Below are 22,185 nucleotides of genomic sequence, written 5' to 3'. Positions count from 1 at the left end.
GTGTACACATAAGTAACAACCCAAGCAATTCTAAGACTTTAAGAATCACTTATGAAAGTCCTGTTTATAAACCAAGTACAGAAGATCAACATTTACTTGGGCTCTTAGTCTCAAATGCAGACATCACATGCAAAAATAATATTTGTGTCTCTCTGTCTGCAGGGAGCGTGTACAAAATATTTGTGAACTTTATTGCATTTCAGAGGCCACTAAAAGCTTTAACAAAGAATTTTGCACTTACAGCAAAGTCTAATTAGAAACATGTAAGTAGGTGTGAATGAATAGATTTGTCCACTGATATTCTCAGTGACAGACATTAGATTTAAACTTAACAGATCATGGAGTGCCTGGCTGGCTCAGTCAGAGTCATGAGTTCAAGCCCTATGTTGGGTGTAGAGATTACTTAAATAAAAAATTAAAAAAAAAAAACACTTAAAAAAAAACTTATTATCTCTACATATCAGCCTGGGTGCTTGAGCCAGCAGTAGACTGGCCTCCTTTGTCTCAACTCTGAGTCTCCATTGAAATGAGTAGCTCCCAGTGTCCTCACAGAGCACCCAGGTGCCTCTGCATATCACTGCCCAGTGAGGCCCACAAGGTGCTGACAGGTCAGCCCAGCACAAGGGGCTCACCCAGCTCTAAGATGTGGGCAGGCCTCCATTGGACACTGTGGGTATGGCCTCTCTTGCCATACCCATCTCTCCACCAGACCCCGACTACTGCTCCCAGCAAGAAATGTCCCTCTGGGTGAGTTCCCTACAGCTGTTTGTCCAGCCTGGAAGACAGGAGGTCAGTGCTCAGGAAGTGCTGTTCCAGTTCTGCTTTATTCTGGCTCTGTAAGTTAAAACACGTCATTGCTAGCAAGTCGTTTCCCAAAGTCCTAATAGTTTATGAAGATCTAAAATCTAACAATCTATGAAGATGAACTGTCCTTAGAAAAGAGGTGTGCAGAGAAGTATGTGCCTCCCTGAAGACCCCTTCCTATCCAAAGTCTTCAGGATTCCTGCAACCATGCTTCAGGATAGAAATTCTCTAAAGATGGCCACAACGATATCTCCCATCTAATGCTCTTCTGAAATGCGACAGAGCAGGGAAGCTCTATTTCCCCTTCCCTTGAATCTCGGTGGGCCTGTCATTGCTCAGACTACCACAGGGTGGTTGAAGTAACACTGACAATTCTGGCCACAGGCCTGAAGTGACAAAGAAGCTGCCTTTGCTGTTTTGTGGCACCCTGAGCCACCACATAAGAAGCCCAGGCCATGCAGGGGAACCATACTGAGATGCCATCATGAACATCTGGACACTTGAGCTTTCACTGATTCCAGCCTCAGTTGCCATCTGACTACAATTGCATGAGAAACCCCAAGCAAGAAGGATGCAAGTGGTGGGCAAGCCAACAGCGCACACCCAGAGCATGTGCTGAGTGGGGGGGAGGGCATGGGGGGACAAGCCCTGCCAGTCCAGCTGCAGGAAGCCACCCAAATCTGTTTACTACCTGCCTCTGAGACCTCAGGAGAGGAGCCTACAAGGAATTTGAAACCATAACGGAAAGTTGGATTGTCCCACCCAGTCCTCCCCTTGCTCACCTTCAGTCCAGACAGCCTTGGTGCCATCACCCCGGCTCACCTCAACGGGGAAGGGAGCACCGCGGGCAGGGAAGATGTGGTACGGTTCCCTGTGACATCTCTGGCTGTGACTGAGAGCCGGGAGCCTCAACCACCTGATGACGACGAGGGGTCAGAGGCCTGGTTTTTGTTGCTGGAAGCCCAGATCCAACTTCCTGTATGGCCTGGGCTGGGGTGTGCTGTGCCCAGACTGTGGCCTCTTTGGGGGAATTTTTTTTTTCTTTAATGGAAAAGACCAGCCAAATCCATTCAGAACATGTTAAATAAAACAGTTTTCCAAAATGCTTAAAAAAAAAAAAAAAAAAAGAGGAAAGAAACCCCAAGCAAGAACCACCCAGCTGAGCCCAGTCAACCCAAAGAACCAGGAGAGATGATATTAAGTTGTGATTTTAACCCTCTACATTTTTTGTGTGGTACAATATACATTAACATAAAAGCTACCCTTTTAACCACTCTAAAGAGCACAGTTCTGGGGTATTAAGTACGATCACATTGTTACACAACTGTCACTACCATCCATCTCCAGAACTTTTAATGTTCCCAAACCAAAACTCTGTACCCATTACTCCCTAACTCTGCACGCCTGTCCCGACCCCTAGCAGCTACCACTCTACTTTCTGTCTCTAAATCTGATGACTCTAAGGCCCTTGTATAAGGGGAAGCATGCATTATTTGTCCTTTTGTGACTGGTTTATGTCACTTAGCATAATGTGTTCAAGGTGCATCCATGTTTAAATATATGCCAGAATTGCCTTTCTTTTTAAGGCTAAAAAATGCTCCATTGTACATGTATACCACAGTCCGTTTATCTACTCTCTCATCAATGGATGAGTTTTGGAGTGGTTGTTCTACAGCAATAAATATGTGGAGCAGTGGGCAATGCAGCCCTGGCACAGAAGAGCAAGGCTCCTAAGGCAGATTTCGAGAGCTGGGAAGACTGGCAGAAACACAGAGCACCAGGGCACTCACCCCCAGAGTAGGTGACTGGCCAGGAATCCAGGCTGGAGTTCCCAGGAGCACCCCTCACAGAAGGCTGGGTGTCTGCTGGGGTTTCTGTTCTAGGCTGGCACAACCCCCGGAGAGGGACTGGCAGGATCCTATTCATTCCTGGGTGCCCTGCCCTGGCACAGGCTGAGAGGCCCAATAAACATTTGGTGAGTGAGTGAAAAATGTCCCTGAAACTGAAGCCATGGCCAGAACCCATGGTTCTGGGCCATGCCAGAGTTTCTTACGGGCTCCCTGTAGGGCAAGAACGGTGCCAAAGAAAGTGCAGAACAGCTGCTTCTGGCTGAAAGGGAATGGAGAGGTAGCAGCAACAGGAAAAAAAATCCACAGCCAGGCCCAGGCTTCCTGCGAAGTGCAGGATCTCCACTGAAGCACCACGCTGACCCAGGCCCCTGGCGGGACTTTGGGAAGGGTATGGGGCTGAGCCAACAGGACAAGGTATCTCAGGGATCAGCCCTGCTGGGCTCGTCGCACTCAGTTCCCAGGGCTCAGGGCAGTAGAGCCTCGTGTGCCCATTACAGGAGCAGGAGGGGCTGGAGGGGCTCAGGCCTTGGCCCTAGCACAGACTGTGGGCACTGGGAGGATGAGCTGAGTCACAGATTTGAGCCCTGGAAGCTTTAGGACAACGACCTTCCTTCACTACAGGAGCCAGGCTGGCTGCACCATGACCCCTGTCCTCTCACCCATAACCACTTTGCCAAGGAAACCCACCGTTCTCTTGATGCTGGACTGCTCCGCTGGGCCACGAAACTAGGGCACCCGACACAGGTCAGGACACAGCAGAGCACAGACGTGAATCCCGACTCTAAGAGGATTTGTTTCTGGTTGACTTAAAGAGCGAATAACAACCATCCAAATGCCCGTTTGGGATTTATACAAAAAGGGCTCTCATTATGTTTCAACTCTGCATTTAGGTTTACCAGCCTTTAAAAATAAAGCAAAAACCGGAGTATTAATTACAAAGGTGTTTTTCTCTATTTCTCTTCAAAGCATACACCTTGAAGGTTAGAAACTGCTTAGCATGTGGAAAGTAGTTATAAACGCCAATAAAAGAGTTCAAGAAACATGAATTTTGAACTTGGCTTAGCTTCTAAGTAATTGTGGGGCTTTAAGTAAACTAATTACCCTCTTTGGGTCGCAGTTTCATAATGATAAATGAAGGCAAATACTTTGTACTTCCATGGTTTGGTTATGCACATTAATGAGAATAGATACAGATATATAGAGATAGATAAATATACACTCATGTATAGGAAGTCCTCATAAGAAAAACTAAACTAGGGACGCCTGGGTGGCTCAGTGGTTTAGCACCGCCTTCAGCCCATGGCGTGATCCTGGAGACCCGGGATAGAGTCCCACGTCAGGCTCTCTGCATGGAGCCTGTTTCTTCCTCTGCCTGTGTCTCTGCCTCTCTCTCTCTCTCTCTCTCTGTGTCTCTCATGAATAAATAAAATTTTAAAAAAATTTAAAAAAGAAAAACTAAACTATAAATATGTTAGAGATTTTCTTATGTTCAGTAGGTACTTACTGGTACCCACTGGATAAATGGCCAATAACCCCAAGATTGTAATAAGACTCACATTTGGTGAGAGCACTTCCTCTCCGCACCGCAGAATCCCCACTGGCGTACGTACCAGATCTTAGAAGGCCACCTCCGCAGGAACCAGAGCCCACCTCACCCACATCTCAACAACCAACTCTCCACACTTGCAGGCTTCCTTCCCATCTGGTCTATATTCCAGCCTGCTGGAGCTAGCCAGATTTCCAGGGTCAGAGTCTGCCCCACTGCCCCTACCCTAGCCCCCTGGCCCAGCTCCCATCTCCAATCATGACATGAGGCTCTTCCTTGGGCCAACCTCCAAACCCAGAACCCTAGGCCTGCACTCTAGGTCTCCACTGCCTTTCACACCAGAGGGAAACAACTCATTTCCTTTCCCTAGTTTTCATGGAGCACAGCCACATGGAAAATTTGTGGACCAGGAGCCAGTGTCTGCCCAGGGCCTCCTCCACCCACCTCAGGCCTGGACTCCACCCAAGACCCTCCCCTGCAAAATGAGGCTCGCATGAGCTCTTCCATCTCAAAGGGCTTTGGGGAGCATCATATAAGGAAGGTGAAGGACTCAGGGGCAGCCTGGGTGGCTCGGCGGTCTAGCGCCACCTTCAGCCCAGGGCCTGATCCTGGACCCCCGGGGTTGAGTCCTGCATCAGGCTCCCTGCATAGAGCCTGCTTCTCCCTCTGCCTGTGTCCCTGCCTCTCTCTCTCTGTCTCTCATGAACAAATAAAATAAATAAATAAATAAATAAATAAATAAATAAATAAATAAATAAATAAATAGAAGGACTCAGAAGTTTCTTCAAAAAATATGAAGCAGTCTGTAAATTCTTTTGCTCTTTACTTTGTATACTTCAGTGTGATCTCCGACTGAGTCTCTAGAGTCCTGGGACTGTTCCCCGAGTAAACTCTTTTGGTACAATGACCACACACAGAGCAAAGCTTGATGCTCTCTGCAACTCTAGTGCCATGAGCAAATGCAGCATGAGCTCCAGGCCACGGGCTGGGCCGGAAGTCAGGAAGCCAGGTTCCGGCCTCTTTGGCCCTGCCAGTAAAATTAAGCGCATTACTTAACCTCACTGGACATTTTTCTTCAGATGCACAATGGAACTGACAGGCCATCCGCATTCCTATTCACCAGGATGCCAAGAAGGCAAAGAATTTGCAAAGAAAAACACTGCACAAGTTGAAATGCTGTATTCAGCGGGCATGGAGGGTTGAGAGAGAAGAGATGGGAAAGAAACATGGAACAAATAATAGAGCAAGAAGACATTTGGGGTGAAATGTGAGGCACTTGAGGAGGCCCAGACGGAATGCCATGGAAGTTCCTAGTACAGAGGAGATGCCCCAAACCTAAGAGTCAGTGTCTGGGTTAGAAGATCCACCACAGAGACATGTGAAATTCAACTCAGCAGAGAAAAATGGATAGAAAGAAACAAAGTCCATCTATCACCTGGGGCAGCATGAGAGCTACCAGAAACCACGGCTCACTGCTGCTTGCTTTCACAGCTCAGCTCAGCGTTAGGAGAGATATGAGGTATTAATAGGCCACTTCCTACAAAAATTGTATAATGTCCTCAGAAAGGCACCAGCCAGGCCATATCCTGGCACATGATGTCCAATCCACAGTGCTCCACTTTAAGGGGGATATTCAAAGACTGAATAAAGAATTCCCAAAGCCCGGTCACCAGGACAGTAGGGTGTGCTGAGACCACATCACAGAAGGATGGGCAATGAAATCTGAGAGTGTATCCCCAAGCAAGACTTGGGGAGGACATAAGCAGCAAAGGCTCTCTGAGAATCAGAAAAATACTTCGAACATCATCTGGTCCAACCTTCACAAGTGAGGAATCTCTTAACACAACATCTCTGCTGAGGAATTATCCAGCTGCTGCATGAACTCTTTCAGTTATGGAGACTGTATCACTTTATAAGCCAGTTCATCTCATTTGGACAGGATTAAACTCTTCTCCCTCCTGTTAACCCCAAATTAACTTCCTCCTGGCTTCCAACTATGCTCTGCAAGGACACAGGCTACGTCTAAACACTTATTCACCTACTTGTTCTTCGGACAACTGGAGACAGCTCATGTCGATGACCTGCACTGGGTCTCCCCAGACTTGCCCAAGAAGGGCATGCATCTTCAGCACACCCCTGAAAGCATGCTCTCAAACCCTCTTCATTGCTTTGTGCCTGGTGACCTCTAGCCAGCTTTGACCTCAGACTGCTGTGGGATGCTGACTGCTGCCCCTGCCTTGCTCAGAGCATCTCATCCTGGCCATAAACCCTACCTGTGTTTGCTTTCCAACTAGGTCTTGGCCTCCTCCTATCCCTTTGGGCAAACTCTGGTCCCAGATTGTCCTGGTTCTGCTGTTCTGCCCACTGCTAAGGGCTTGTCATAAACAATATTCCACAATGAGACCAAAAAATAAGATTCCTGAATTCATGCCACTTCACAGAAAGCAGCTGGTCGTTTGACTTTCGGCCTTTTAAAGAAGACTGAATCTTGAATGTTTGGTAGGCATTAAATATATTTTCTAACACCTCATTTGACAGATGGGGAAACAAAGGTTCAAAGGGCAAAAGGATTCACTCAGGTAACACAGCCAGGAAGAGGAACTCTAATCTTTGATTGTTTAGTCCCACATTCTTTCTACTGCAGTCAAGAGGAAGTGAAGTTATCTTGTGGCTCTCAGTACATTTTGGGGTAAATTTTTTGTAGTTTGTGGATATGTGCATTCATTCTTTCTTTGACTCAACATTCACTAAGCACCTACTATGTGCTTTGTAAATATTCTCAGTGAGATTTGAAGTAAGCTTCCCATTGGGATTGGGTGTGTAGGGATTTAATTCATTCTTTCATGCATATACACATTCATTCAACATTGATGGCTGAGCATCAACACAGTCCTTTACCCCAGCGCACTCTCTGTCTAGCACAGACAATTCCCAAATGTTGTGTTAATGCAGGGTACTGTGGGGACCCAGAGCCAGATGCTTAGTTAAGATCGGGGAGAGCAATGGTAGTAAGCGCACGTAATGGGTGCATATGTCCACACAGTGGACGGATGAAGTCACCAGTCCTGATAGCTGGAAAGGCCTCAGAAAGAGCAGACTTCTAAGTTGAATCCTGAAGGCTGATATGAATTGATTAGGTGGAGCAGACTGGAGAGGTGAGTTTGTGTGCACAGACAGGGGAGCAGAGGAGAAACTGATTCTGCAAGAAGATGGGCCCAGCTGGTGCCAGGACTTCCCTCAATGCTGCTGTCAAAGAGGCAGATAGAGAAGTCAGGTATAGAAGTCCTTCTGTATCAGAAATCTCACAGAGGAATACCTAGACATGGCCAAAATGCACATGAGAAAAAGCTCTGCATCACTTGCCATCAGGGAGATACAAATCAAAACCACAATGAGATACCACCTCACACCAGTGAGAATGGGGAAAATTAACAAGGCAGGAAACAACAAATGCTGGAGAGGTTGCGGAGAAAGGGGAATCCTCTTGCACTGTTGGTGGGAATATGAACTGGTGCAGCCACTCTGGAAAACTGTGTGGAGGTTCCTCAAAGAGTTAAAAATAGACCTGCCCTACGACCCAGCAATTGCACTGTTGGGGATTTACCCCAAAGATTCAGATGCAATGGAACGCTGGGACACCTGCACCCCGATGTTTCTAGCAGCCATGTCCACAATAGCCAAACTGTGGAAGGAGCCTCGGTGTCCATCGAAAGATGAATGGATAAAGAAGATGTGGTTTATGTATACAATGGAATATTCCTCAGCCATTAGAAACGACAAATACCCACCATTTGCTTCAACGTGGATGGAACTGGAGGGTATTGTGCTGAGTGAAGTAAGTCAATCGGAGAAGGACAAACATTATATGTTCTCATTCATTTGGGGAATATAAATAATAGTAAAAGGGAATAGAAGGGAAGGGAGAAGAAATGGGTAGGAAATATCAGAAAGGGAGACAGAACATAAAGTCTCCTAACTCTGGGAAATGAACTAGGGGTGGTGGAAGGGGAGGAGGGCGGGGGGTGGGGGTGAATGGGTGACGGGCACTGAGGGGGACACTTGACGGGATGAGCACTGGGTGTTATTCTGTATGTTGGTAAATTGAACACCAATAAAAAATTAATTTATAAAAAAAAAAGAAGTCCTTCTGTATCATGCCAAGGAGTTTCGTTTTATCCTAAAGGCCATAGGATGTGGTGAATGAATTTAGAGAAAGGAAACAGGATTAGATCAGAATTTTAGAAAAGCTTTGACAGTGAAGGATGGACTGGAAGGTAGTGATGCTGGAGGCAGGGAACCAAATAGGAGGCAAGAGTCGGAATGCAAGAAAGAAACCAGGGTTGAACCTCATAGCTCCTGCCTGCACACACTTGGTTGCTGTTGTTGTTTTAAGATTTTACTTATTTATTCATGAGAGACAAAGAGAGAGAGGAGCAGAGACACAGGCAGAGAGAGAAACAGGCTCCATGCAGGGAGCCCGATGTGGGACTCGATCCCAGGACCCTAGGATCACGCCCTGGGCCAAAGGCAGGTGCTAAACCACTGAGCCACCCAGGAGTCCCCACACACTGGTTTTAAATTCTGAAATACAAAAGGCGAGAAGAGATGTGCTCATGTACATCTCTCACGGCCCGGGGGCAAGTTCCCAGAGTTTTGCAGAACTACATCATCATCGCCATCTCCACTGTGACGTGGTGGCAACAGGAACGTGATGTCAGCTGTTGCGGCACGACCAGTCGCGATGTGCAGGAGCTTCAAACAGAGCAGCTGCTCAGTAAGTGGTGGCTGCATGCATGACCGACATATACATCAAAAGGGTGTGAGTGGAGAAATGCTAAACACGGTAAGATCAGGGGCTCAGAAGTACGGAGAAGTCAAGTCCAAGCAAGTCAACAAGTCAAAAAACAAGACGAACGGAAAAGTTCTAAGAGGGAAGTTGTTTAAAAAACACAACAATAAAAAACTGTTTTCCCAAGAATGGAAGGCAAAGAGCTCACAAACTAGGACACCCATAAAGGAGCCAGCACCTGTCTCAGGTGGTGCGATTCCAACGTCTCCTGTCTCTGGAGGCAGAGAGCCGTCGGGCCTGCCCATGCAGTGCTCTCCTGGGAATCCGGGAAGGCGCCCCCTCCGGGGGACGGGCAGGAGGCAGGCCACAAGGGCTGGTGTTGACAGCGCGGTGCCCGCCAGCGGCTGGCTAACGCCCATTGCGCCTGCGGACGGGCACATGTGAGCAGTTCAGTAGAACATCTGGAGGAGAGGGGGCTGTGTGGGTGGGAAGCAGGCAGATCCTGACAAGCAGAGGGATGCTGAAAGCTGGGTAACCCGCATCACGTGTGCCAGGATGCCATTCCCACCGCGAGTTCATAGTCAAAGAATGATAAAGAGGATGAGATCGAAAGCCTGAAATAACCAGTTCTTCCTTTATGGGGGGAAAAAGCTCACCCAGGCAAGTCTGAACCTCCCTGGAACTGGAAGATTCTGACATTATCACCCAGTTCCCAGGAATGCCTGATCACTTTTTTTACCCTCCAGGTAATTTTCTGAAAATCAAGGACACCTGGTAAGTAGCCACTATGGTACTTACACTGACCCCAAACAGGCACCTTCCACTGAAGCCATGGCTGGCAGCCTCCACAGAGATTTTCACAAAATTTATGAGGTTATGCTTCAAGCTACAAACAAGCAACAGGCCTGGAGCTGCACTAGGGGAGGTTCTCAGTTGTAAAGACGTGAGAGTCGGGGATCCCTGGGTGGCTCAGTGGTTCAGCACCTACCTTGGGCCCAGGGCATGATCCTGGAGTCCTGGGATCGAGTCCCACGTTGGGCTCCCGGTAGGGAGCCTACTTCTCCCTCTGCCTGTGTCTCTGCCTCTCTCTCTCTGTGTCTCTCATGAATAAATAAATAAAATCTTTAAAATAAAATAAAGACATGAGGGATCCCTGGGTGGCGCAGCGGTTTGGCGCCTGCCTTTGGCCTAGGGCGTGATCCTGGAGACCCGGGATCAAATCCCACGTCGGGCTCCCGGTGCATGGAGCCTGCTTCTCCCTCTGCCTGTGTCTCTGCCCCCCCCCCCCTCTCTCTGTGACTATCATAAAAAAAAATTTTTTTAAATTAAAAAAATAAAATAAAATAAAGACATGAGAGTAACATTATGGTGGTATTAATGCTAAACTGAGGCCAACAAAAGTAAGGTTTGTAGCATCCAGATTGGCCCTGAGTACTAGTTACCGTGAGCTAGCGAAAAACACTTCCCAAGGGATGAACAGAGGCCGGTGTGACAGTCTTGCCTGAATTTCTGGGCCATGGGTGTTTTAAATTAGATTCTCAATGTTGCTTCCATCAAACTCTTGGCTTAGCTCTGCAATGGAAAAGTTATATTTGTGCTCCAGATATTTATATGGAGGCACATCCCCCATAACTCCAATTATGTTTTGTTTTCATGATGCTCTTTTCATGTATGTAAGAACAGTCATAGCTATCAACATTCTTTCTGATAAGACATTTGCAAAAAACTTCTGGGCCAAGTACAGACTCCACCGGGCCCAGAGAAATGATGTTGTAAAATAGGCAGATTTTGGTCTCGTGAAACTGTCAAGGGATACCTTCAGTTCTTCTGCTCTTCTGCTCCGCTATGGCTGCCTCTTCTTCGTCAATTCCCCATCGCCAACGACCCTATCCCTCCAGGGAAAACCTAGTTCTCAGAAGTTTGTTATTCACTTCTTTTATACTCGTGGGGTCTTTGCATTTAAAATGTTATCTTCAATAAGGAAATGAAGAGTTTTTATCTTCAGAAGGACAGGAACACCAATAAAGAGAGATACTTGTGGTTAAGAGGGGCATGGTTCTTAAGTAACAACATGGTTATTCAACCGTAAGATCCATCAACAGGCTGGGGAGGGCACCTGAGAGCTGTTGCTACAGAAGCAAAATCAAAATGGTGATTCAAAGTATTAAAGACATTCATCCATGAGAAATCTGCATTGATTACCAAGAAAACATAAGTTATTAGGAGGTATACCCATGGTCTCTCCCAAGATGTCTTTCTGATTAGTCTGAAGAACAATCTTGATTTGAAACAGAGCAAGCGAGGGGACGTGACAGGAGACCACCACCTGTGAGCTTCAATATATGTCAGTCTCTTGGTCCCCATTATTTCCTGTTTTCTCGTTGAATCTTCAGAACTTTTTTTTTTTAAGATTTTATTTATTTATTTATTCAGGAGAGACATAGAGAGAGAGAGTTAGAGACATAGAGAAAGAGGGAAAGGCAGGCTCCCTGCAGGGAGCCTGATGGGGAACTCAATCCCTGGACACCAGGATCACAACCTGAGCCAAAGGCAGACACTCAACCACTAAGCGACTCAGGTGCCCCTTCAGAATAACTTTTTTTTTTTAAGATTTTTTATTTATTAGAGACACACAGAGAGAGAGAGGGAAAGAGAGAGAAAAACAGGCAGAGGGAGAGGCAGGCCCCATGCAGGGAGCCCAACACGGGACTCCATTCAGGGTCTCCAGGATCACACCATGAGCGGAAGGCGGCGCTAAACCGCTGAGCCACCAGGGCTGCCCCAGAATAACTTTTTAAGGCAAGTCCTGTTATCACTGTTTTGTAGAGAAGGAAACTTAGCCTCAGATATGTTAAGGAACTTGCCTGAGGCTACTGCTGTTGGTCTGAAAGTTTATGTCCCCCACAAAATTCATATGTTGAAATCCTGGCCACCAAGGTGATGGTATCTGGAGATGGAGCCTTTGAGAGGTAACTGGGTCATGAAGGTGGAATTTTCTTGAATGGATTCAGTGCCTTAAAAATAAAGGCTGCAGACAGCTCCCTCACCCCTCCTACCATGGGAGGACATAGTAAGAAGATAGCTGTCTGCAACCCGTGGTTCACCAGAACCATGCTCGCCCCTTCACCTTGGACTGCTAATCTTCAGAATCGTGCGAAATCGACTTTTGTTGTTTATAAGTCACCCTGCCTATAGAACTTGGTTAAAGCAGCCCAAACACACTAAGATAGCCATGCAGCTAGTTAGTGGCAAAGCTTAAACTCAAACCCAGATCTGCCTGACTCCAAAGTCTATTTCTTCTCCATTATCACATAGGGCTGATGTGGGAACCAGATAAGTCCAAAAATGTTTGCTGATTTGTTTCCTTAAATGAATAGGCTTTGTTGGGAGGGTATGGGGAAGATATGCTTATATAGATTTCCTTAAATATTTCCTATTAATAGGCTCTGCTGATTCAAACAACATTCCCAGAGATGCTGCCAGCCACACATAAACAATCAACCCTTCAGTAGAAATCTGTCTGCACTGTGAGAGACACAAGTAAATCCACATGTCCAGCAGAGGAAGAATATCATCTCCATGACCAAAAAGAACAGGAACCTCTCCACAAAGCCTTTTCTTTCACATGAATGTGAGTTAGGATGCTGGTTGGTCAGCTATCAATGTTACTACTACTGAACATTGTACTAGAAGGTCTACCCAATGAAATAAGACAATAAAAAGATCATAAGGAATCATAAGAAATGAAAAGGAAAAGACAAATTTGTATTGTTTTGTGGTTGTCTACCTTGAAAACTCAAATATATCTACACATAGACTCTTAGAACTAATAAAAGAAGTCAGCTGGGATGCTAGATACAAGATCAAAATCCCAAAATAAGAAATGTTTCCATGGGCCAGCAAATGGCCAACTTGAAAATAAGAAAAATATATCATAAAAAAAAGAAAAAGAAAAAGATATCATCTAAAATATCAACAAAACCCATAGAAAAAGTCGTGTAAGCCATTTATAGGGAAAAATTACCAGTCACCATGCACCTGAATAAAAGGAGATGGGAAGACCTAATATTGTAAAGGTATCAGTTCCTTGGGATATAATGTGAATGCAATTTCAATTAAAAAAAAAAAATCCCAACATGATTTTGTCTTTACGTGCAACTAGACAAACTAACATTTTTATGAACTAGGAAAATCCAAGGAAGCCAAGAAATTATGAAAAAAATATAAAAGCAATTGTAAGAGCTAGCAATTAACGTGTGCTTCCTTGTATGGCAGGCACTTTTCTAACATTTTGTATACATTATCTTTTCACAATTATCCTTGAAGTGGATATCATTATCTATTTTTTAGACAAGGAGACTGAGAGAAATCAGGTAACTTGCCCAAGGTTACTTGGTACCCTTAGGAATAGCAACAGATGCAAGACAATGGAGTAATATCTTCCAAGTACTCAGGGGAAATCATTGTAAGTCTAAAAAATTCTACACTCAAACTCCTTTGTAAGAGCAAAATAAAGACATTTTCAGGAATATCAATACTTTCAAGTTTACCAAAGCCCTTTTATGAAAGAACTAAATTCACATGAGAAAAATGAACTCAGAAGGAAGAAATGGGGCATCAAAGTAGCAGTCTCCAAAATGCATTGAATAAATAAAACAAAACAGTGTACAGGCAAACATGTTTTAATTGCACTTTGCAGATAACTGCATTCTTTACAAATTGAAGGCTTGCACGAATCCTGCATAAAACAAGTCTATCGGCACCATTTTTGCAACAACATTTACTTATATGTCCTTGTGTCACATTTTGGTAATTCTCACAATATTTCAAACTTTTTCATTATTATTTTTTAAAAGATTTATTCATTTATTTGAGAGAGTGAGGGGAGGGGCAGAGGGAGAGAATTTTCAAGCAGACTCCCTGCTGAGCAGAGAGCCAGATTTGAGGCTCAATCCCACAACCCATGAGATCATGACATGACCCGAAACTAAGAGTTGGATGCTAAACTGACTGAGTCACCCAGGCACCCCTCAAAATTTTTCATGATTATTATATTTGTTATGGCGATCTGTGATTAGTGATTACTACTCACTGAAAGCTCAGATGATAGCATTTCTTAGCAAGAAAGTATTTTCTTAATTTAAGGTATGTACTTTTTTTTTTTAGACATAATCATACTGCATACTTAATATAGTGTAAACACAACTTTTTTATGCACTGGAAAGCCAAAAAATTCATCTGGATCCCTTTATTGTAATATTCAATTTTTTAAAAAAATATTTTATTTATTTATTTTGAGAGAGAGAGAGGAGATTGACCATGGGGATTAGGGCAGAGAGAGAAGAGAATCTTAAGGAGATTCCACACTGAGCGCAGAGCCCAGTGTGGGGCTGGATCCCAGAATCCCGAGATCAGAAACTGAGCCAAAGCCACATATCAGACCCTTAACCAACTGAGCCAACCAGGCGCCCCTCCAATACTCCCTTTGCTGCAAGTGGTCCAGAACCAAATCTACAATATCTCTGAAGGGTGCTATAAAGTAGTTAAGAAAAGTGGGACTGAAGGAAAAATATAGGCAGAAAATACAAGGTATCTAATAACACCTTTTATACATGCTGAAGCATGTATATAAGCCACTAAGTTGGCTTTGTGCTTCCTGTGGGCCAAATAAGAAACGGGAAATGTCAATGAAAGTACTCATAGCATCCACAAAACAAAACAGCCAAATTGCTCACAAGAACCATTCCTGACCCTGAGACCTTAAAGACCTTTCCCACATAATTAAGTGGATACAAACAAGATCTAAGACATTGGTCCAAGTAAAATAATTTAAGAAGTCCCTGACTCTTACAATTGTTTTTTTCAACAACATGATTTAGAAGCATCAGCCTTCCAGAATCTCTTCCTTGAAGACTATAAGAGATAAAGTCTCCTACTTACGATGTATTATTTGAATGTGTTAAAAAAAAAAAAAAAAAAAAAAAAAAAAACAGGCTTCTGGGGATCTTTAGGTATTTTCCAGGAGAACGGATAAGGTGACCTCTGGCTGCCCGTGAGGGTACCTGGTGGTTTAGGATGTGGGCCTTTTTTCCCAGACTGCCCCAGAATCCCTCACACTAAATATTGCCACCTCCACTAAATCAATTCATTTTGCCAATGCATGGGATCACTCACATAGCCAGGCTTCCAAAAAATAATTTATGATTGTGTTTTCAGAGTAATAAGCATCAAGAGGGAATAAGCTGTTCTCTCCCTTTCCTGTTCCATGGTAAATCTCTGACCTACCCACCCCGAGATTCCATGTAATACAGAGGTGGATGGGAGCCTGGAAGATTTCCCTGGGTCTTCCTATGCCTCACACTTCCCAGACAATGCCAAGAGCAATGAAAGCCCATACTTGCAGGGCTCTGAAGACATAAATTCCTTTAACTACTTTAAAAATCCTGCCTTCTAGCAGGACTGCCCTAGGATCCCATGGAGTTCCTGAACTCCAGGCTGCCTGGGAAGCTTCTGATGAATTCAGGAGACCTTTTGTGGGTACAGTGGGCTCCCAAGGGAAGGTGAGCTACCTCTGGCTAAGTCTAGAGCAATTTCCAAGGACTTCCGAAGAGAACTGACAATGAGAGACAGAAGAGATGGAAGACAGACCTTTTAAAATTAACTAAAATATCAGTTCTTAGTAAAAGTACAAAATACTTTGCCTTCCCTTTTCTATATATTTTTTCCTTATAATTAAAATAATATGAAGAATATATTGCTGGACAATGGTAGACAGTAGTGATTGAGATGTACAGACTTTGGGCACTGACCTGAATCCAAGATCTGATTCTAGCACATCGTGGCAATGCAATGCTGACAAGTTACCCCTCTGATTTTAGTCACATGAGAATAATAGTTTCATGAGAATAATAACAGTACTTACCTCACAGAGTTTTGAAATGAAACACCATATGCAAGTGCTTTGTACTCAATAAATGTTTGCTATTACCACTGAAAAAAAAATTTTTGACAAATACTGCCAAGCACAAAAAAACTCAAAACACCTATAATCCCATCATCCACTTCGATGTATATAATCCCAATATTTTCTGGATATATTTTCAAAGAGTGAGAGTACAGTGCTTTCTATTTCATAACTTGCTTTTAAAACTTCACAACACACCCTAAGGATGTTCTGTGTAATTCTGTATTCTTATACGGTATGATTTTGAAAGGCCACATCGTTTGGGTTATTTTACTTCTTAACAATCCCTGCCCTCCTTCTGCTCTGCAGACCCCACACTTCATGTACTTCCAACCCATTGGACCCTCCAGCTGATAACTGGCTGCTTTCTATTGGCTAATTGGGGATGCAGTTTCTTCTTGCCATCCAGACTAACTGCTTCTTAGCCTCCACTGGACTGGCCTTCACTATGTCCCCATCATGCAGGACAGCCTGTCCGGCTGCACAGTCAACACTTGTGACAGATGACGAACCACCCAGTTCAGGATTGCATGAAGTGGCACGAAAGCTTAATAAGGCAGAAAGGCAATTTCTCTCCCAAAAGCATAAGGCTGACTTCTAGAGCAGTAAATACACTATTAAAAATTCTCAGGAAGAGGAAGAAACAAAAGATTTTTATCTGAGTGCATTGTTTTTCTAACTAACAGGGACAAACAAGTTCAAGACTTACAGGCTTTCTACTTGAATGGGAGTTAACAACACTTCTTATCAGTGACATTTTGAGACCACAGTAAAACCTTACTGATTCATACTAATGGGGAAAAACTAAATTCCTGTATTTCCAATGAATTCTTCTTCTTCTTCTTCTTCTTCTTCTTCTTCTTCTTCTTCTTCTTCTTCTTCCTTTTCTTCTTCTTCTTCTTCTTCTTTTTTTTTTTTTTTTTTTTAGAAATGTATTTCCAGAGCACATGGGTGACTCCCTTGGTTAAGCCGCTGATTGCAGTTCAGGTCCGGATCTCAGGTCCTGGGATGGATCACCGCCCCCCCCAAGTCAAGTCGGGCTACTCAGTGGGGAGTCTGTTTGTCCCTCTCTTCTCTCTGTTCCTTCCGCACCCTCCAGGCCCGTGCTCGCATTCTCTCTCTCTCTCTCTCTCTTTCAAATAAATAAATAAAAATCTTAAGAAAAAAAAAATCCTCTATTTCCAAATGGTTCAATCCCTTGACCTGTTTTGACAGGTTGCTCAGCACCTGACCTTAATACATTTGTTACAACCATATTTAGTGTTCACACAGAAAACCGGAATGCCTCCAGTTCTTGAAAAGAGCTTTCTCCCTGAAAACAATAAAAGTTCAACACCCCCTGTGGTTCTGCTCACACAGCTCACTACTCAGGGAAGATTGTTCTTCCTCTAAGTCATGTGGACACAAACCCCAGCCGGGCTCCCTCCCACCTCCCTCCAGTTCTGAGTGGGCAGAGGCTGGCCTTACCAACCCAGACCGGTCCCTAAAACCAAACCCAACCGAACCCCTCCAGATGCCAGACTTGATGGGTCCAGACCCATCCGAGAATTAACGAGCTCCTCCCTCCTCAGCACCCAGAGGACGAAGCCTGCCACGGAAACACTGATTCAACCCGAAAGAGACCAGACATAAAACCGCACAAATGAACTAAACATTCACCACCACCCAGTCGGAGGCAAGCTCGAGCAGCAGCCTCTAAGCGAGGCTGTTTCCCCTTTGTGGTCCTGCTCATTTCAGCCTCTTGCGCAGCCTGGAGAGTTGGGGCGGGGGGGGAGCTGGGGAGCCCGCGGGGGCGCCGGGAGGGAGGGCGGGTCACACCTGGGCCTGGGGGAGGCCCCGCGGCGGGGCTGGGCAGCCTGATGGGGGCCCTCGGACCCCCACCTCCCGACGACAGCTGAGCGGGGAACGAAGCACTTCTGCAGAGATCAGGTTCTGCTCCGCATTTTTCGCAAGCATTCTTTTTTACCTCCTTTCGTTTCTATTGGTTTTTTTTTCCCCAGCTTCTAATTTTTTTCGGAATTAAAAAGACTAATTACATGAAGTCACATTATTCAGAAAGGAGAGTTGGAAAAGCAAAAAAAAAAAAAAGGTGGGGGGGGGCAAACCTGTCCAACCAACCGAAAGAGTAAAATCCTAAGGAGGGAATGTACTTTCGTCTCCCCTGGGACCCACACGGACGCGTGTGTGAGCCCGTGTGAGCCCAGGGCCCCCAGCAGCACCCCCGGGAGCGTCGTCCTGCGGGAAGCGCGGGGGCCGGTGCGGGGCTCCTGCGGCCCCGCGACCCGGGTCCCCGGCCGCCGGCGCCGGAGGGGGGACCCACAGCCCCCGAGGGAGGGGCCTCTCGGGTCGCGGAGTACTACGAGCCCCGGCCCCCGCCCTCGGAAGTGCGCTTGGTTCTTTTCTCTGCTGTTGGAGTTTTGTGCGTCTTTAGGGCCGACCCGGGTCCCGGCGCCCCCAGGGGCTGGGTGCAGGGGGAAGGCCGGTGGGGCCCGCCCGGGGCACCCCGGGGCGGCGGGGGCGGAGGACGGCGGTGGGGACCCGCGCCGGGCGCCGGCGAGCCCGGAGATGCCCGCGAGCCGGGGGGCGCCCGAGCTCCCCGCCGCAAACTTTCCCAGCCGAGGGGGGTGGCCCGCCCGGGACAGGGGGATCCCCAAGCCTCCCCGACCGTCCCCTGGGGCCAGCCACTCACCGGCAGCGCTGCTGGGGCTCCGACTCCGGCCGCCGCCATCCACACCGGAGGAGGAGCAGGGGGAGCGGAGGGGAGGGGAGGGGAGGGGAGGGGAGGGGAGGGGAGGGAGGGGAGGAGGGGGAAGGGGAGGGGGGAGGGGAGGGCCCGGAGCCGCCGCAGCCGCGGGGCGGGGAGGGGGCGGCCACTCCGCGGGGACTCCGGGCCCCGCCCCGCCCGCTCCCCGGCGGCCCCCCTTCTCTCCTCACTCCCTCTTTCCCCGCCCGGGATCCCCCCAAAGTCTCCATTCTCTTCCCTCTGGAGCATCTTCCTTCCCTGGAGTCTCTGGCCTCCAAGGGGGGAAGAGCATGCTCCCTCCCACAGCAGTTGGAGACGGGAGTAGGTCAGCGGCAGCACAGGAGTGTAGGACGCCCCCTTGAAGCAGAAGGCTGGGACCCTAGGCAGCCAACCTGCGCTTTCTGGGCCTTTGTCACCATCTCTGAGTGGTGGGATGATGGAGGCAGGGTGTCTTTGTGGTCATGCTTTCCACGTTGCTTCATTGAGGCTTTGTTTGGTTTTTCTCTTGTGATTTGGAAACTAAAGAATCATTTTTGAACCGCCTATCGAGTGCCTCCTCTTTTCCCTTCAGGTGAGGACCAGCCCTTGTCAGGGTAAGTGAAAGGTACAGACAGGACCTCAGCTTCCTGGGTGAGTCAGTACCTAGGAGGAGGACACTGCATGGCTTGTGAGGGGTCAAGCTGTGTGGATGGGGCAGGAGGTAAATATTTACAGATGCCTCCTAGGAGCTGCCTGCAGAGTACAGAAGAGAAGGGGAGCTGTCCTCCCAAGGACGGTTTGAGGGTGGCTTCTAGTCCCTATTCCATCACCTGCTAAGAGTTGACTCCAAGCAAGTCATTTGGCATCTCAGCCTCTTACACAAGTGAGGCTGCTTCACTGGGAATCAGTCAGAATGAAAGGAGTGCCTGTGCCTTTTATCCTGGAGGGACATCCAACCCCAGGATGGGAGGCCTGGTCTGGGTTTGAACAGACTCAGTGTGGGGAGGAAGGAGGACATTCCAGACCCTGGGCCTGGTGCTTCGGAGGCTGGCAAGACTGGAAAGCTTAGAGGAGGTGGGAAATGTTTGGATGGAAAGGTGAAACTGGCAGAAAAGAGGAAACCCTGAACATTTTTAACCAAAGGACTATTTTGATCCAGGTGGTGTCCTGTTCACTTTTGTATTCCCAGAGCCTGGCATACAATAGGTACCAGTAAATTCTGTGAACTCAAAATGGCCACTGAAGAATATTGACTCAACAGTCTGAAAGACAATCTGGAAAGAAAGAGCTTAAGTCCAAGGAGAGGACTTAGAAGGCACTAATGAACATGTATGTCAACCTGAAATGCTATGCCTGGATGGTAGAAAGGAAATGAGGGAATTCTGTTGACACTTCCTTGCCTTTGCATAGCAATGTGATTCTCTTTTAAATGCTTTCAGGTGTAGGCTTGTTTCTGACCTTGGATGGAGTTCCTTGGTGACATAGGAAAGATATTCAGTATATTATTCAACCACCAGCCTGAAACTACATTCAGAGAGGGCACAGGCATGCCTGAAGTCATCACCAGGATGTATTTAGGATACTTGTATTCTCAGATAAAATTTCTAGTTTGTTTATGCTTAAAACACCCTCAGGGAACAGAAAAAGGGCCCGGGTCCTCCTCTTTATTTCCTCCAGCTTCCATCTCACTGACCATCAAGGGTTGAAGAAGGGCAAGAGAGAGAACAGTAAGTCAACTGACAGGTAGCTTCTCAGAGACTATTCTGTGGAACCAGACAGGTAATGGCCCCAAGTCAGCCTTCTGGTGAGGAGCCGAGAGAGGTGCAGAGTAAGAAGCACTAACGAAGAAAGAAGCAGAGGAAGGGAGGAAAAAGGTGCCTTGACCCTGGGCATTCTGGCTGAAGCTCCAAACAACCTCCTCTGTACTGTGAGGGAGCCAGGAGGCCTTCTGGGGAGGCCGGCCCATCTCAGAAAATGCTCAGGTAACAACCTGAGAAAGGACTCCTACAGGAAACAATACCACACTTGACAAATGATAATCATCACTGCATTTAAATAGAGTTCTGAGTGCACCTTTTTAATTCTACCATCTTTGAGTAAGTAATACAGCTTTGAATAATAGTAGGTTGCCCACCTGGTGGAAAAAATCTCTTTGGAAACTTTGACACTTGATAGGACCTTCATTTTTTTAAAGACCAAATATAGTTGGTAGAAAACCACTTATCTTCACAAGGGACTGTCCCTCCTTGTTCTGTGTGACTCAACGTTGCCCTAAAGATGGCCACTTTCACACATACAAACTTCTTTCTTGTAACTCCACCACATATTTCCAAAGACTCCTTTCTGGCAATGCCTCATTGTATCCAAATCTGGTGGAAAAAGCTCAGCCTGGCCTCAAGAGCTAAACTACCACAGCCTTCTATCACCAGCAGGGAGCCCATTTTACTCCACTTCCTGTTCTTTTCCTTGCTCTGCAATAAGTAGACTCTCAGACTAACTCATTCTTTTTATTAACAATTTTTCTTTTCCTGGCAGCCTTTTCACAGAAATCATTTAAAACTTCCATGCTGTTTAACAAAAGGTCCCCAAAGTGTCTGTAGATATGACCTAGTAGATTAAACTTGGAACTCTACAAAACTCAAATCAGCTGAAACAGTCAGGATCAATTAATATAAATTCAAACCGGTTTGCAGAAATGCCTGCAGGGGACATGGTTGGAAAAAGCGAGTACTTCAGATTTAGGACAAGCTTAGCCCTAAATGCTTGATAAAAACATTCCTCTCTGAAAACCATACAAATCTCTATTTATATTACAACATGCATTCAAGATAGAGGGAAGGCTTTTGGAAAACTATATTCAAAAAAATATTACCAAGTGGATGGCTTCAACAAAAGTGAAAATGAAACAGGGGAAAAAATATCACCATTTTACATACATGATGCATTCTGACCTGATGTCTGAACAACACACTATTTTTAAACAACTTTTTCCATGAGGAGACCTGAATACTCTTTGGATAATTTCTAGAGATAAACAAATCTTCATTGTCAATCAAAATCAATGATAGTCACAGGGTTGGTCACTTACTTCAGAACGGCCCAAGGTTGGCTCTCCTTTGTTCTGGATATGGGACACTCTTAGCTGCAACTTGAGCTACAGGTGCCCAGTGCCTGCTTCCTCAAATGTTTCCAATTAGTATTTACTGGCTGCCTGCTACAAAACATTCTGCTAGGCACAGTGGGAAAGCATGGATAAAAGCATGGTTCTTGCCTCATGGCATCTGTAGCTGCTCAGGAGACAGCACACATCATGATGACTGCATGAGCTATGTTGACAGTTTAACAGAAGAGGTGTCCTGAAGAAATAAAAGAAAGCTGAAGAAGAGGGTGAATATTCCTTAGCATCTGAGCAAGCCATGAGTGACATTTTGTTCTTTGTTAGTTAACTGAACTGTGTGGTTTCTATTCTTGGACCTATGGGTATGTCACTACTCAGCTATTCCACTGGTG

At 46.1% G+C, this 22,185-nt stretch overlaps 1 protein-coding gene across 1 annotated transcript in view; it reads right to left on the bottom strand.

Annotated features, from left to right (window-relative positions):
* STON1 (stonin 1) overlaps positions 1-18,714 on the bottom strand; it is a 53,871-nt gene extending 35,157 nt beyond the window's left edge. The window contains exon 1 of the mRNA XM_055328610.1: positions 18,643-18,714. The gene's annotated coding sequence lies outside the window, so the exon portion shown is untranslated. The remainder of the gene's footprint in view (positions 1-18,642) is intronic.
* Positions 18,715-22,185: the final 3,471 nt, after the last annotated feature.

The sequence above is a fragment of the Nyctereutes procyonoides genome, unplaced genomic scaffold (assembly GCF_905146905.1).
Source record: "Nyctereutes procyonoides isolate TBG_1078 unplaced genomic scaffold, NYPRO_anot_genome, whole genome shotgun sequence".
Classification (NCBI taxonomy): Eukaryota; Metazoa; Chordata; class Mammalia; order Carnivora; family Canidae; genus Nyctereutes; species Nyctereutes procyonoides.
This window is presented reverse-complemented; position numbering and strand designations above follow the sequence as displayed.